At 38.6% G+C, this 15,175-nt stretch overlaps 1 long non-coding RNA gene across 1 annotated transcript in view; it reads left to right on the top strand.

The window, feature by feature from the left end:
• LOC122685821 overlaps window positions 1–12,813 on the top strand; it is a 76,502-nt gene extending 63,689 nt beyond the window's left edge. The window contains exons 3-4 of the long non-coding RNA XR_006338555.1: window positions 5,872–5,981; window positions 12,645–12,813. This is a non-coding gene — a long non-coding RNA (uncharacterized LOC122685821). The remainder of the gene's footprint in view (window positions 1–5,871; window positions 5,982–12,644) is intronic.
• Window positions 12,814–15,175: the final 2,362 nt, after the last annotated feature.

Below are 15,175 nucleotides of genomic sequence, written 5' to 3'. Positions count from 1 at the left end.
CTATGAAATATTACTCTTTACAGCATCGAACCTTGCTTTTATCACCAGTCACATCCACAACTGGGTAATGTTTTTGCTCTGGCTCCATACCTCCATTCTTTCTGGAGTTATTTCTCCACTGATCTCTAGTAGCATATTGGGCACCTACCAATCTGGGGAGCTGCTCTTTCAGTATCATATCATTTTGCCTTCTCATACTGTTCATGGGGTTCTCAAGGCAAGAATACTGAAGTGGTTTGCCATTCCCTTCTCCAGTGGACCACATTCTGTCAGACCTCTCCACCATGACCCGTCTTGGGTGGCCCCACACGGCAGGGCTTATTTTCATTGAGTTAGACACAGCTGTGGTCCTGTGATCAGATTGGCTAGTTTTCTGTGACTATGGTTTCAGTGTGCCTGCTCTCTGATGCCCTCTCGCAACACCTACCGTCTTACTTAGGTTTCTCTTACCTTGGACGTGGGGTATCTCCTCACGGCTGCCCCTCCTGACCTTGAACGTGGAGTAGCTCCTCTCGGCCCTCCGGCGCCCGCGCAGCCGTAGCTCCTTGGACGTGGGGTTGCTCCTCTCGGCTGCAGCCCCTGACCTATATATATATATATTGTGTGTGTGTATATATATAATCTGACTTAAAAAAAGAAAATGTGAATTTATTTAAAGGAAAGGTCTCTGGGAAAGTCATACTTGAAGAAAATTATGGCTGGTGATCTAAATTCTGGCTTTGACTTCTATTGTAACTTTGGATCTTCCTTCCTGCATCTAAATGAGTCTTTACGGAGCTAACCAAACAATTGTAGGGATTCTAAATGTGTTAAGTTCTGTAGACTACTTTTTCTGTTAAACATAACACTCTCTGTTGACTCACATAGTCAGTAGAAAGAGGTCTATTAAAGTTGAGTCATGCTCAACTTAATTTGATCAATTCAGAAGACGGCCAAACTGAATTTCCTGGTTTTGTTTCTTGCACATGGTGGTGGTGGTGGTGGTGGTGTGTGTGTGTGTGTGTGTGGTGTGTGTGGTGTGTGTGGTGTGTGTGTGTGTGGTGTGTATGCGTGTCTGTTTTATCAACTGGTCCAGTGGTTTGTATTAGATTAACAAATGGACCACAGTCTCAAGATTGCATTTCTCATTAAGGCCTGTTTAACATAAAATTTGTTTGTTGCTTGGTTTCAAGATGAGTGAAAGGGAGCAGACACACTGTCTTTGATTTTGACAAGTTCTCAGTGATCCCCTAGAAAGTACTTGTTTCTACAGGGACCTCCCTGAGGCCTAGTTTCTACTTCTGTAAAATGGGGATTAGATGGTTTGACTCATAGGATTGTTTCCAGCACAATGTACGTAAAACTCTTGGCACAGTCCTCAGCAATAAGCAGGTGCTCAACAATGCTGGTTTACTCTTCTCAAAGAGAAAGTGAAGCAGTCTTTTCTCCTTTTAATATATTCTAATATTAGAGAGCAGATCCTGGGCTAGACTCAAGTCCATCTCCACTCTTGGCTTTGGGCAAGTGATATAAATGCAAGTTTTGTCCCTCAGTTTCCTTATATGAAAATATGGATAATAATACTTCCTATTTATAGCCTGCTATGCATATCAAATGAGTTAGTTAGAGTGCTTAGAATGTTTTCTGCCCTAGACTAGGAACTATATGGTATAAATTTTTATCTTTATTTTCTGCCTAAAGGAATGAAATTTCCAAGTCCAAAGTTTAAGGCATTTCCCCTTTGGATGATGCGTGAGATACACTGACCACTTCTTACTTCTTACTTCTCTTTTACTAGGTCTTATATAGACCTTCTTCCTTCTGTTGATATATTTAATACAGTCACATAATCAGGTCAAAGTTTCATCCTGTGATTATAATTGATTAGAATTATGTGAGGTTTATCCCCCTTTTCTTGTTCCTTTTCCTCACTGCTGTTGCGGTGGTTTGGTGGTGGTGGGCAGCGTCATGTGACCCTGAAGTATAGTGGTATAAACACCCTGTTGGACTTTCATGCAGCCCAACTTTCTACACACTCATTTTATGACTAATCTTTTGTTGGAAAATTTCTACAGATTTCTGCTTCTGTTATGGGACATTTTATTACTGTCTCAAAAGGTAAACAGTGTACAATGCTTAGTGAGGGGTGTGAATGGAATATCCCAAGTTCTTTCCAACATGTTGACAACAGAGGATTACTAGGTTTAGGACTAGGATGCTGAATAACTCAGACACAGGGACAAATCACATGGCCAGATTACTTAGGAATAGGACAGCTTAAGTAGTGCATAGGAACCTCAGATACCAAAAGGGAACATTATTCTCAGATTGTAGGGACTGTGTCAGGAAACGTTTTCCACTCACACTGAAAAAAATAATAGAGCCAAAGTAGATATACCCTCTATGGCAGTAACCAAAGAGATATTTTTAAATGTGTTGCTAATGGGACCAAGGAGCATCCTGGGTAGCTCAGTGGTAAAGAATCTGCCTGCCAATATAGTAGTCGCAGGTTCAATCCCTGGGTTGGGAAGATCCCCTGGAGAAGGAAATGGTAATCCACTCCAGTATTCTTAACTGGGAAATCCCATGGACAGAGGAGTCTGGTGGGCTACAGTCCATGGGGCTGCAAAAGAATCAGACACCACTGAGCAACTAAACAACAACAACAATTGAGAGCAAGGCATCTTCTCTATTTATTTATAGGCACCAGAGTGTTTTTCAAATTGCATCAAAGTGACCAGGGTGTATACCCTAGAAAAACAGGACAGTAAGTATTGCATCACATCTAGGGAAACGTTGTACTGTGAAAACAGCTGTAGTTATAGAAAGTGAGTTTGAAGATATGAGCGCCAATGGTTAAAACCTTCTCACTAGGCAGCCAGCAGTCCTCAGAGTAGAAAGTAATCTGATATGGAGGGTAGACCCCAGTTGTCTGGGCAGGAATATCTAGTACGGGCTAGAACAATCTACTTAGACACTTTTCTGAAACTATCAATAGCATCTATTCCCAGCTGTTTTAGTTCTGTGTTCACAAGGGCACAGACTAGGGCATTCTTTTTTCCATTGACTGTTCACGCCCAAGAGAAGGAAGTGATTTGGTAAATGCTTGATGCTGGTTATCTTGTGAGATGAACCTTCTGTTTGGGGGCAGAAAACACAGGGCCTTGTGAGCCACGCTAAAGATGTTGGGGGTTGGAAAGCCATTTGTGGGTTTTATAAATAAGGAAGTGAGAGAAAATGTGGTGCTATTTATAGATTTATAAAATATGAAATCAGAAAAAAATCATCTACTTTAGCTATTTAAATTTAAGAGTCACTTGACTTCCATTCATGAAAACTTTGGAAACACTCAAAGATAGTGTATTAGTCAGGGTTCTCCAGAGAAGCAGACCAATAGGATATATATATATATATATACACATATATATATAAAATACATATTTCACATTAAGATTATATATGTCTAAAATTTATACATTCAATTATTTACATATATGTATTTACATATTTTTACAAATATTTACAATATTTACATTTATATATATATAACTGGATTGGCTCTTGTGATTGTGAGGAGCAAGCCAGCAGTCTGGAAATTGAGATAAGAGTTGATGTTATAACTTTGAGTCTGAATTTCACCAAGCAGCAGTATGGAGATTCAGGAGGGTTTCTATGTTGCTGTCTTGAAGAGAAGTCCTTCCGTTCAGTCCTTGCTCTTAAGGCTCTCAGCTGATTGGATAAAACTCACTCACATTAGGAGGGTAACTTGCTTTACTCAAGGCCTACTGATTATGTTAAGCTTCCCTCATAGCTCAGTTGGTAAAGAATCCGCCTGCAATGCAGGAGACCCCGGTTTGATTCCTGGGTCGGGAAGAGCTGCTGGAGAAGGGATAAGCTACCCACTTCAGTATTCTTGGGCTTACCTGGTGGCTCAGCTAGTAAAGAATTGGCCTGCTATGCAGAGAGACCTGGGTTCAATCCCTGGGTTGGGAGAAGGAAAAGGTTACGCACTTCAGTATTTTGGCCTGGAGAATTCCATGGACTGTATAGTCCATGGGGTCACAAAGAGTTGGACATGACTGAGTGACTTTCACTTCACTTTGGCCAAAAAACTGGGCCAGGTTGACACATAAAATTAACCATTGCTGATAGTAAAGGTTTATGATGTTACGCTTTGCAAGTGATTTTATTAGCCCAGGTAAGTCAATTGACCATTTTGCTGCAGGCTTGCAATCAGTTAAGAGAGAGGACCACTCTTGTTATCTGCTTCACACTTGGAAGGGGAGGCGTAAGGTAACAGGAGTATTTGATAGCCCTCTAGTATTTTACAGCCCCCTTAGAATCCAAGGTGATAATACCACTATTTGAACACTTCCCTTTTTGTCCTATATCACACAATCCTTTTATTGACAACTTTATGATAAGGCCTAATGACTTTTAGCTTCATCATTGACATTGTGGAAACCTACTAGTTGATGTTTTGTTAATCAATTGGATCGAATCCAGGTCTCCTGCATTGCAGACAGAAGCTTTACCGTCTGAGCCATTAGGGAAGCCTTAATTAATTGGAATTTTCCATGTTAAAACGAGTGTCTCTATTTCTAGTGAACAAATGTTTTCTTCTAAGGAGGAAATATTTACAAAATATCAATGATTGTGTTTTCAGAAGATGAAAAATGATACTTGGATGGGTTCTGGAAGATTGTTAACAATCCTGCTTGGTGACATAAAAGGGAGAGCTTCCTTCCTATTTTCTAGTTTTGAAAGTCTTGCCCTGTACATCTTGGAGTCATGGTGGAAATACACCAACAACAGAAAAGCAAAGATACAGTCCCAAGCTCATTACATATCATCTACAGTTGACCAAAAAATTCTAGTTTCTTAGAAAAATTGACTCATTACTTAGTTACATAAAATTTAAAGGTCACTTGCAATTAATTATTTGAAATAAAAATAGTCATAACAGTTCTAAGAATCTTCCATAACTTTTCTTTAAACTCTGACCCTAAAACTTAATTTATTTCAGATTTTATCAAAACAAACACCACCAAGGCTGTTATTAATTGCTAGTGTTCAATGCTAATAAACATGAGTTTGGGTTTTAAGGGCCATATTTTAGACTACATCTCAAGGTTTTAGACTATATCTCTAAGCCTTTGAAATATATCCTTACTCACTAAGGGAACCTGGTAAGAAGTTGGCTAAATCAATATACACACAAGCTCCTGTGAGAAAACCATTCAGAATTGTAGGTTGTTGGGGTGTGGTATCAGATAAATTACGTCATTGCCCAGTTAGGGATGGATGTGAAGGGCCAGAATCTTTATGTATCTTATTTAATTTTTAAATGATATTTTGAGTTTTTTAAAAACCAGCTAGCCAGGAATAAATCTATTGCTGCACATGTCAAAGTACACAATAAAGTTTATCACTCTTGTTTGCTACATTACTCACAGATTCTAAAGACTGAAAACTGAACTTTTAACTAATTTGATGCATCATCTAATTCTGAATTTAATCATCTATATGCAGGATTCATACAAATTAGTATTCTTCCTTTGTTTATGGGACCTAACCCATAATGGTTCTACTGAAACTTTATTGCATGGTGAAATGGAAACCTTTTTGTGAGTCTAAGACTTGCAGGAGAACTCCCTATGTGACAAGTACTGAGGACAAATATTCAAAGCAGCCCCCTGCCTGCAAGGAGTTCATAATGTCATGGGGGTCAAAGATAAAGGAACACTTGTAAAGTATTCTGATCAATGGGATAAAAGAGATTTGCCCAGAATTGGGTATTCTCCTGTACCATTTCTCGCAACACCCACAAATACTGTGTCATGGACTCTGTGGTTTTTGCTTACTCAGACTTCCTTACTCCTTCTCTTACAGGACCCCCACTTTCCCTGGTAAACCCTGCCTCCCAATACAACCTATCATTTGAAACTATCATTCAAGGTGACTGGACTCTTTTAACCAAGGGGGCAAGTATGTGATACAAGGTAGGCTAACTCACACTTTCTCTTAGGACTTTGAATCTTCGAGAATGTCTTAAGGAAAGAAATAGTTGGAGGCTTCATTCCTATGGTCATGTCCTGAAGAGACTATCCAACCAGCCAAATGACGGGTCTTGCCTTCCCTACCTTCACTGTCGTGCAAGAAGCTAGTTATTCAACTTTCCCTTGATTCTGTGAGCTATTTCATCCCATATCTTGCCAATAAACTCATTAAAAAATGTGGTTTATGCTGTTTAAAAACCAAAGAATTCCTGATTTGGTATCATTTAATATGAACAGTTCTTTCTGGCCCTCCTTAGTTTTCTCCTACCTTTATCCTCTCCTCACGTAAATTTTACTCTTTTTTGTCATTCTTTACATCTTTCTTTAGGGCATAGTGATTGCCATCTGAGGAAGATCCTGGGCTCAACTGAGGCAGGCCTGCATTTTCCCTAATTACAGTAATCACAATGGGTGGGCATTTGACGAGCTATCATTTATTGAGCATCTGTTGTTCAGTCGCGAAGTCGTGTCTGACTCTTTGCCACACCGTTGACTGCAACATATGTGACATCAGTTCATTATTACAGCAAGCCTATGTAATAGTATTATAGTTACTTAGAGAAGCAGAGTTCAAGCAAGTTAAGGAACTGGTCCAAGTTTACACAGCATAAATATATCAGAGCTCTGATTTGAACCCATATCTACCTGACTTCAAATCTCAGTATTTCATTGAGGCTTCTCTGCTACCCTCCTCCAAGTCATCACAAGTTTGATAACTTGCACGTATTACTTTAACTTTGTGAATCTTGGTTTCTTTATCTACAAAATTGGTATATGAATACTATGTCATATAGTTGTAATTACTAAATGGGATAATGCACAGGAAGCCTTTAGCTTTTACAAGTGGTCAAAAAATGTGAGTGCTTTCTAGTTCAATTTCAAATTCAATATGTAAATCTGAATCTCAAGGACTACGGGAATTCAAAATCTTAGTTGAATCTGTCATTTCCAATTATCCCTAACAAACTTCTCACCAGAGTGTAGCTGTGGAAAAGTACTGAATTCTATTTTCTCCTTTTATTTTTTTCCCCTATCCTCACACCTTTCCAACTCCTGGAAGAAATGCTAACAAACAATGAAATGCCTATAGTAGGACATAAATGGCAGAGACTGTTTATGAATTCAAAGTCTAAGTAAATGGGCAGTAGTCTTCTGCACATTTGCCTCTAAGATTACATATTTGCCTATTTGTGTTTCACATGTCATTCATCAGTTTGATAAATATATTTTGACAATACTTTAGAATATGTCTAAATTTAATTGTCTAAGGTTTTATAATTTTATAGGTAATTTTTAGTTTGGCAGCTGAAAATAGCATCCCCTCTGTCTCATAGTGTTGTTATGAGAATTAAATAAAATAATATATGGCAATTGTTGTACCTTGAACAGAGTAAGCAGTCAAGAACTGTTAGCTATACTTACTATGACTCGTTTTGCATTTATAATATTTTGAAAATAATTGATGCCTACCAAATGTTTGCTGAGTTGAACAGAGTCATTAGGCGAATATGTTTCATGGAAAAGTGAATAGCTGAAAAGAAAGGATTTTAAGTTACACAATGTTTGAATGCAAACTGGGGGAAAAGAAGTAAAATTCTAATTAAACAAAAAAAATCTGGTCAACTTTTTTAGTGTAGTATTTGGTTATGGCAATGTTAAAAACCATTGACTCAAATGAAACTTTTGTTTTTAGCTTCAGGTTTAAGTTTTACTCATTTTCCTGATTATCAGGAAGCAATATCTGAACTTAGTGAGTGAGACGGAAGTCATACCTTTGAAATGCACCAAATTCTAAAGGTGCTTCATTGTCCCCACAACTGTAAATGAAGCCCACATCCTTTCCTCCTGGCCAAGGTGATGGTAAAAACACCCTAGAAAATACATCTCATCAGAATTTATTTTATAAATTCTTGTCAAAGTGATATGGCTGTGAGAATCACTGGTTTAGAGCTGGTAGATGAGCCTTCGTAAGTCTGTAGCCTTGGGAGCACCAGATACCCATGTTCCTCTCTACTGGGTTGCAGTCAGAGTGGCTGGGAGAGTGGCCTGAAAGCAGAGAGGCTAGAAAAACTAGGAGTGGTGGTGTACAATTTATTAGAGCAAGGCAAAGGCTGAGGGGAATAACTGAAAGCATGATAAAACAAGGTGTGTTGAGAGAAGTCGAAGGAACAAACAGTAGGGAGGGAACTTACAAATGTCAAGACCTATGGAGGTACACGGAGATTCCCTGGTGGCTCAGAGGTTAAAGCGTCCGCCTGCGATGCGGGAGACCTGGGTTTGATCCCTGGGTTGGGAAGATCTGCTGGAGAAGGAAATGGCAACCCACTCCAGTATTCTTGCCTGGAGAATCCCATGGATGGAGAAGCCTGGTGGGCTACAGTCCATAGGGTCCCAAAGAGTTGGACACAACTGAGCGACTTCACTTTCACTTTATGGAGGTACAGGCAAGGCTGGGTCATAGAGTCAAGAGTTCGGAGCTGAGTAAGGATCATAAGGATGTGGAAGAATCAAGCAAGCTTGATGGTCTCAAATTCCATTGTACTTGCAGATCATGCATGGCAAATCTGCCACTAAAACAGACTAACAAGTTTAAGAGAGACTCCAGGACAGGGCTCTCTACTAACAAAGACAAGGCTTGCCATACATAAGCAGAAATCTCATACCACTTTGGAAGTGATGAGAGATTTTCTTGAGCAAGATTTTTCATCTTTTATAATGATATATTTCTATCTGCCTTATATCCCAAATCTATGGTAGAAGACCAAAATTGAAATAACACAGGAGAAATATCATTCCATCCTATCTTAATGGTCTCTCAAACTTTGTCCTCAGCTCTGGCAACGAGAAATGTTACAGGATATAGCATGGTAGGAGCAGTTTTTTGCATACTGACATTGACCACAGTTGTGTGAATGAATCTTTACTTCTATTTGTAACTGATGGGAATACTGACTTATTTAAAAACATATAGCTTTAAAAAATCTATAACAATTTAATAAATACACAATATACTTATATAAAATATACTTTTCATAAATGTTATATATTTAAAATATAAGATATGTACATACATTTATATTTGTTGTTCAGTTGCTAAGTTGTGTCCGACTCTTTGTGACCCCATGGTCACAGCAGCACGCCAGGACTGCAGCATGCCAGCCTTCCCTGTCCTTCACTATCTCCCAGAGTTTGCTCAGATTCATGTTTATCGAGTTGGTGATGCTATCTAACCATCTCATCCTCTGCCATCCCCTTCTCCTTTCACCTTCAACCTTCCCCAGCATCAGGGTCTTTTCCAGTGAGTCACTCTTCACATCAGGTGGCCCAAGTATTAGAGTGTTAGCTTCATCATCAGTCCTTCCAATGAATATTTAGATTTGATTTCCTTTAGGATTGACTGGTTGAGTCTCTTTGCAGTTCAAGGAACTCTCAAGAGTCTTCTCTAGCACCACAATTTTGGAACTCAGCCTTCTTTATGGTCCAGCTCTCACATCTGCACATGACTACTGGAAAAACCATAGCTTTGACTTTGTCAGCAAAGTGATGTCTCTGCTTTTTTTTTAAAATTTTTTATTTTTTATTAGTTGGAGGCTAATTACTTCACAACATTTCAGTGGGTTTTGTCATACATTGATATGAATCAGCCATAGAGTTATACGTATTCCCCATCCCGATCTCCCCTCCCACCTCCCTCTCCACCCAATTCCTCTGGGTCTTCCCAGTGCACCAGGCCCGAGCACTTGTCTCATGCATCCCACCTGGGCTGGTGATCTGTTTCACCATAGATAATATACATGATGTTCTTCCAAAACATCCCACCCTCACCTTCTCCCACAGAGTTCAAAAGTCTGTTCTATACATCTGTGTCTCTTTTTCTGTTTTGCATATAGGGTTATCATTACCATCTTTTAAAATTCCATATATATGTGTTAGTATGCTGTAATGTTCTTTATCTTTCTGGCTTACTTCACTCTGTATATGGGCTCCAGTTTCATCTATCTCATTAGAACTGATTCAAATGAATTCTTTTTAATGGCTGAGTAATATTCCATTGTGTATATGTACCACAGCTTCCTTATCCATTCATCTGCTGATGGGCATCTAGGTTGCTTCCATGTCCTGGCTATTATAAACAGTGCTGCGATGAACATTGGGGTGCACGTGTTGTCTCTGCTTTTGAATACACTGTCTAGCTTTGTCATAGCTTTTTTTCCAAGGAGTAAGTGTCTTTTAAATTCATAGCTGTCATTACCCTCTGCAGTGATGTTGGAGCCCAAGAAAATAAAAGCTGTCACTGCTTCCACTTTCCCCTTCTATTCCAGATGCCATGATCTTCATTTTCTGAATGTTGAGTTTTAAACTAGGTTTTTCCCTCTCCTCTTTCACCCTCATAAAGAGGCTCTTTAGCTCCTTTTTACTTTCTGCCATTAGAGTGGTATCATCTGCATATCTGAGGTTGTTGATATTTCTCTTGGAAATCTTAATTTCAGTTTGTGATTCATCCAGCCTGGCATTTCACATGATGTACTTTGCGTAGGTGCTAAATAAAATGATAATATACAGCCTTGAAGTACTCCTTTCTCAATTTTGAACCAGTCAGTTGTTCCACGTCTAATTCTAACTGTTGCTTCTTTACCTGCATACAGGTTTCTCAGGAAGCAGGTAAGGTGGTCTGGTATTCCTATCTGTTTAAGAATTTTTCATAGCTTGTTGTGATCCACACAGTCAAAGGCTTTAGCGTAGTCAATGAAGCAGAAGTAGATTGTTTTCTGAAATTCCCTTGCTATCTCTATGCTGCTGCTGCTGCTAAGTGGCTTCAGTCGTGTCTGACTCTATGTGACCCCACAGACGGCAGCCCACCAGGCTCCCCTGTCCCTGGGATTCTCCAGGCAAGAACACTGGAGTGGGTTGCCATTTCCTTCTCCAATGCATGAAAAGTGAAAAGTGAAAGTGAAGTTGCTCAGTCGTGTCCGACTCTTAGCGATCCCATGGACTGCAGCCCACCAGGCTCCTCTGTCCATGGGATTTTCCAGGCAAGAGTACTGGAGTGGGGTGCCATTGCCTTCTCCGCAATCTCTATGAGCCAACACTATAAACAAAAATATAAAAATATGATAAGCAGCATTAAGATATACTGAGATTTAAAAAATGATTTCCACTGTGGTTCTTGACCCACTTCTAGCACTCATGCAGTGACATGAACTGTTATTAAAAAGGAAAATAATGTGTGAGAGGTCCAAATGAAGGGAGATAACTCAAAAGCCGGAGATGTTTTACATTTTAACAAGATGTACTTGTTAAAATAGAGTACTGAGAAAAAAATTCTACTGCTTAGAAGGTGTCATTCTGTATGATTTCTCTAGGACAGTGTTTTTGTCTCTGTAATATATCTTTATTGGTAGCTGATAAAACTATTCCACTGACATTTAAAAAAACTTTTTATTGTGAAAAATCTAAGGCATACAGAAAAGAAGAGAATAAGTATAATAAATTCTCATGAACCTATTATCCAGCTTCAAGAATAATTAATATTTTTCTCATCTTGTTTCATTTAAACCCTTACTTTTTTTGAGGGAGGGGCTAGTATTTAAGCAAATTTCAGACATTGTTTCATTTCACTCATACACACTTCATTATGCATTGCTAGCTGAAAGAGTATGTCATTATCCCAATTTACAAAATTAACAATTTTAACTTTCAACCCATATTCAGATTTGCTTATTTCACATATTTTTAAACAACATATTTCACTTATTATAATTAGGCAAAAATGTGAGAAGTTTTCAGAAATTATAATAGACTTATTTGAAGAAACATGTCTAGTAATAATATTTTGATAATAATAATGATGGTGGTGATAATGAGAGATGTGATCTACTACAGGAAAAATAAATATTATCTTTGAGATTAAGTTGCAAAATGTTTACTTTTAATTGCATATTATTTTATAAAGTCAATTTATAGGTTTTGCTTTTTAATTTGTGTAAAATTTATTTAATTTGATTTCCTATAATAGAATTATGGTGTTCAAGAGTGTGAATGCTTGTAAGATTTTTTAAATATATTCCCCAATTATCCCCCAGAAATTGTTTTCCAATTTAATTTCTAGAAACTGAGTACTTATTTTAATTCAACTTCATTAGTATAAAAAATAACATGTAACTTTTAATAAAATGGTATATGAAATATTGCATCTTTCCTTTAGCTTTTTGTGAGAATGAATTATCTTTCAATTTGTTTTTTTTTTAATTATTTTTCAAATGTTTCTATCTATAATTTTAATTCTTTGCCTGGCATGATTCTGAACCAACTTTCTATTTCAGGGCTCATCTTACTGATTTGTAAAAACTTTGTCTATAGTAAAGACATAAACTTCTTGTGTACCTTATGTTGTTAAGTATTTTCTTCTAATTTCATTTGTTTTTTCCAATGAAGTTTTACATTTTTACAGTAAAACCTATCAGTATTTTTTATTGTTATTTCTTTAGAAGTTTTACTCAGAAAGTCCTCCCCATCCTAAGGTAATATATATTTAAATTTGCTTCATGTTGAAATAATGATTTTTAAAAAACGCTTAATTTGTTATTTCTTCTGAATTAATTTTAGGAGTATGGTGTAATGGAAGACGCTGACAGGACTTCTTCCAATCATTTCATCTCCATATCATATAAAAAGTAACTTTTCCTTTCCTTACTGATTTTTTTTAACTAAGCTTTTATGTCCACTGTGGCTCATAATGGTGTATTGATTTACAAGTGAATGGGTTGTCTACATATTTTTTCCCTAGCAGACTGTTAAAGGACCCTTTTGTAGTATTCCTTTGTATCTTTTACACTGCTTTGAGCGTGGTAGTCAATAAAATTTGTTGTATGAAATAAACAATTAATGAGTCATTAATATATCTGGGAAAGTATTAACTGTAAGATAAATGAATGTCTGTTTTGACTGGTTTAAATATTTAACTTTTGGAAAAAAGAGCATTGGACCTGAAGGGTTCTTTAACAAATCCCCCAGTTGATGATTCTTTCCTATAACTTAAGTAATGCAGTCACCTTCCTAGTCAGAACATCAGTTTCTCATGGTCCCTAGGATCAGGATTAATATGTGGGTTCAAGGCATTTGAATTCATCATTCTTCTGAAACAACTGTGATGCAGCTGAGTTGTTATCTCTCAAACCCCTAGTAACCTACAGACATTTTTTTACTAAACACCTTTGAAGATTGCATTATACCTTGACAATCCAGCAGGATTTCCATATATGCCAGCCAGTTCTGGGACATCTCAACAACATTCTCCTAAGAATTTGCTTCCGGGGACACACACATCTTTAACTCCACTATAAACTCCATCCTCATAGGGACTAGAGCTTCCATTTTTGCAACCTCCTGCGGTATTGCCTTGAGTGACAGATACCGCCGCTTGCTCCATGCATGAACCCGCACCTTGCTGCGCTCCTCGGCTCCGGGCTGCTGGGCGGATCGGGCCTTGCGGGCACCTCCCAGGCTCCTGGAGGCCGCGGAGTCGCGCAGCGTCGCTCTGACGCTCGGTGGCTGCCTGACTTCGCTAAGCTCTGCAGGCTCGCCGGCCTTGGTCCGGGGCTGAACGCCCCGCGGAGGGCTGGGCACAGCTCGCAAGGCTCGGAGATAGACCCTTTCCCCGACTTCTTCCCCATTCTCGCCCCTCCCCTGCTGCCCTCTGCAACGTCGTAAGAATGGATTGACAGAGTCTTTTTGTTTCGTTACTTCATTAAGAAAGCGTCTTTGCTTCTTACCGAGCAGCCCTGGTGTCTGGTCTTCAGTTTCCTTTTAGTAAAACAAGGAGACTGAAATAAATGGGCGTTTTCAAAATGCGGTTGAGTTCCTAGGAATGAAAAGGTGCTTCTGGGGCCGCTGTTTGAAAACAATCTAAACCAAAATATAACAATAGAACACTTCTCCCCTTCCCCCGAAAACTAGCCTCAAAAAACCCAACAGCAAAAAACCCCTTGTAAAATCTTTGAGGCAGATAACCGTCCACTGTTTTTTCACAGCTAACATGCTATACTTCAAATTTTCTTCATTTTCTTTACAACACATTGGTTTTTCGTCTGTAATGATTTTCATAAGTTGAGAATTTTACTTCAATAATTTCTTCATATAAATTTAATAACTTGTGTGCCTTATATCCACTAGCTGTTTAAAGCAGCTTATGTCAAAATCATCACCACACAACTTCTGCTTCAGAGAAAATTTTAGAATCTAAACCAAAGGGTTTTAGATCTAGGTGTGCCACTGTTTTGTCTTGAGCAATTCATTTGAGCAACCTTACTTTTGATCTCTGAAGAATGAGCTAGGACCTGAATGACATCCAAGTCTCTTTCCTGTTTTGAATTCTCAGGACATCCATCCTTGCTGAACTGTTGGCAAGCTGATTATAGTCAGATCCTCAAATGAATATAGGTTTAACAGCCTAGGATGGTGCCTTGGCTGCCACTTTCAGATTTTTTTCCCCCTGTTGGGGCTTTGGCCACTCCATTCTTCATTGACCTTACCAGTAGGAAGCAGGATGAGTCATTTGTTGATGGGTTAGGGGTGGGGGTGGGGTGGGGGTTGGGGGATGGGTGTGTGTGTGTTTCACAAGGCTGGCTGCTGATAGCATCTGAACCTAGGTCCCAGGAAGGAACCCGTGGCCATACCTCATTACAAGGATTTCATTACAAGAAAATCAGGCTAAGATCTTATACTTATTTATAAGAAGCCACTCTTCAAAATGTATTGGTCTACTAAAGCCGCTAACTATTTTTGACACAGAAAACTTTGAGAAAGAAAAAGTTTGGTGCCAAAAAGTTAAGTCAAGTGAGGTAGGATGCAAAATAGGAGGTTGCCTGGGGTGAACAAAAGGTGTACAACTGGAATCTTCTTATAGGGTCAACTTTCTTGGACTAAAAGAAATGTTCACTTAGTATTGTCAAGGAGGTCAGGAAAAGCATTAGTGACAAACTTTTGATTTAACCCACAAATCTGAGACCTTCTTGAATAACTTCTACTTAACCAGCAAATTTGGAAAACTCAGCAGTGGCCACAGGACTGGAAAAGGTCAGTTTTCATTCCAATCCCAAAGAAAGGCAATGCCAAAGAGTGCTCAAGCTACCGCAACA

Source organism: Cervus elaphus, chromosome 29 (genome assembly GCF_910594005.1).
Source record: "Cervus elaphus chromosome 29, mCerEla1.1, whole genome shotgun sequence".
NCBI classification, from domain to species: Eukaryota; Metazoa; Chordata; class Mammalia; order Artiodactyla; family Cervidae; genus Cervus; species Cervus elaphus.
The sequence above is the reverse complement of the archived record's forward strand: the minus strand, read 5'-3'. Positions and strand labels throughout refer to the sequence as shown.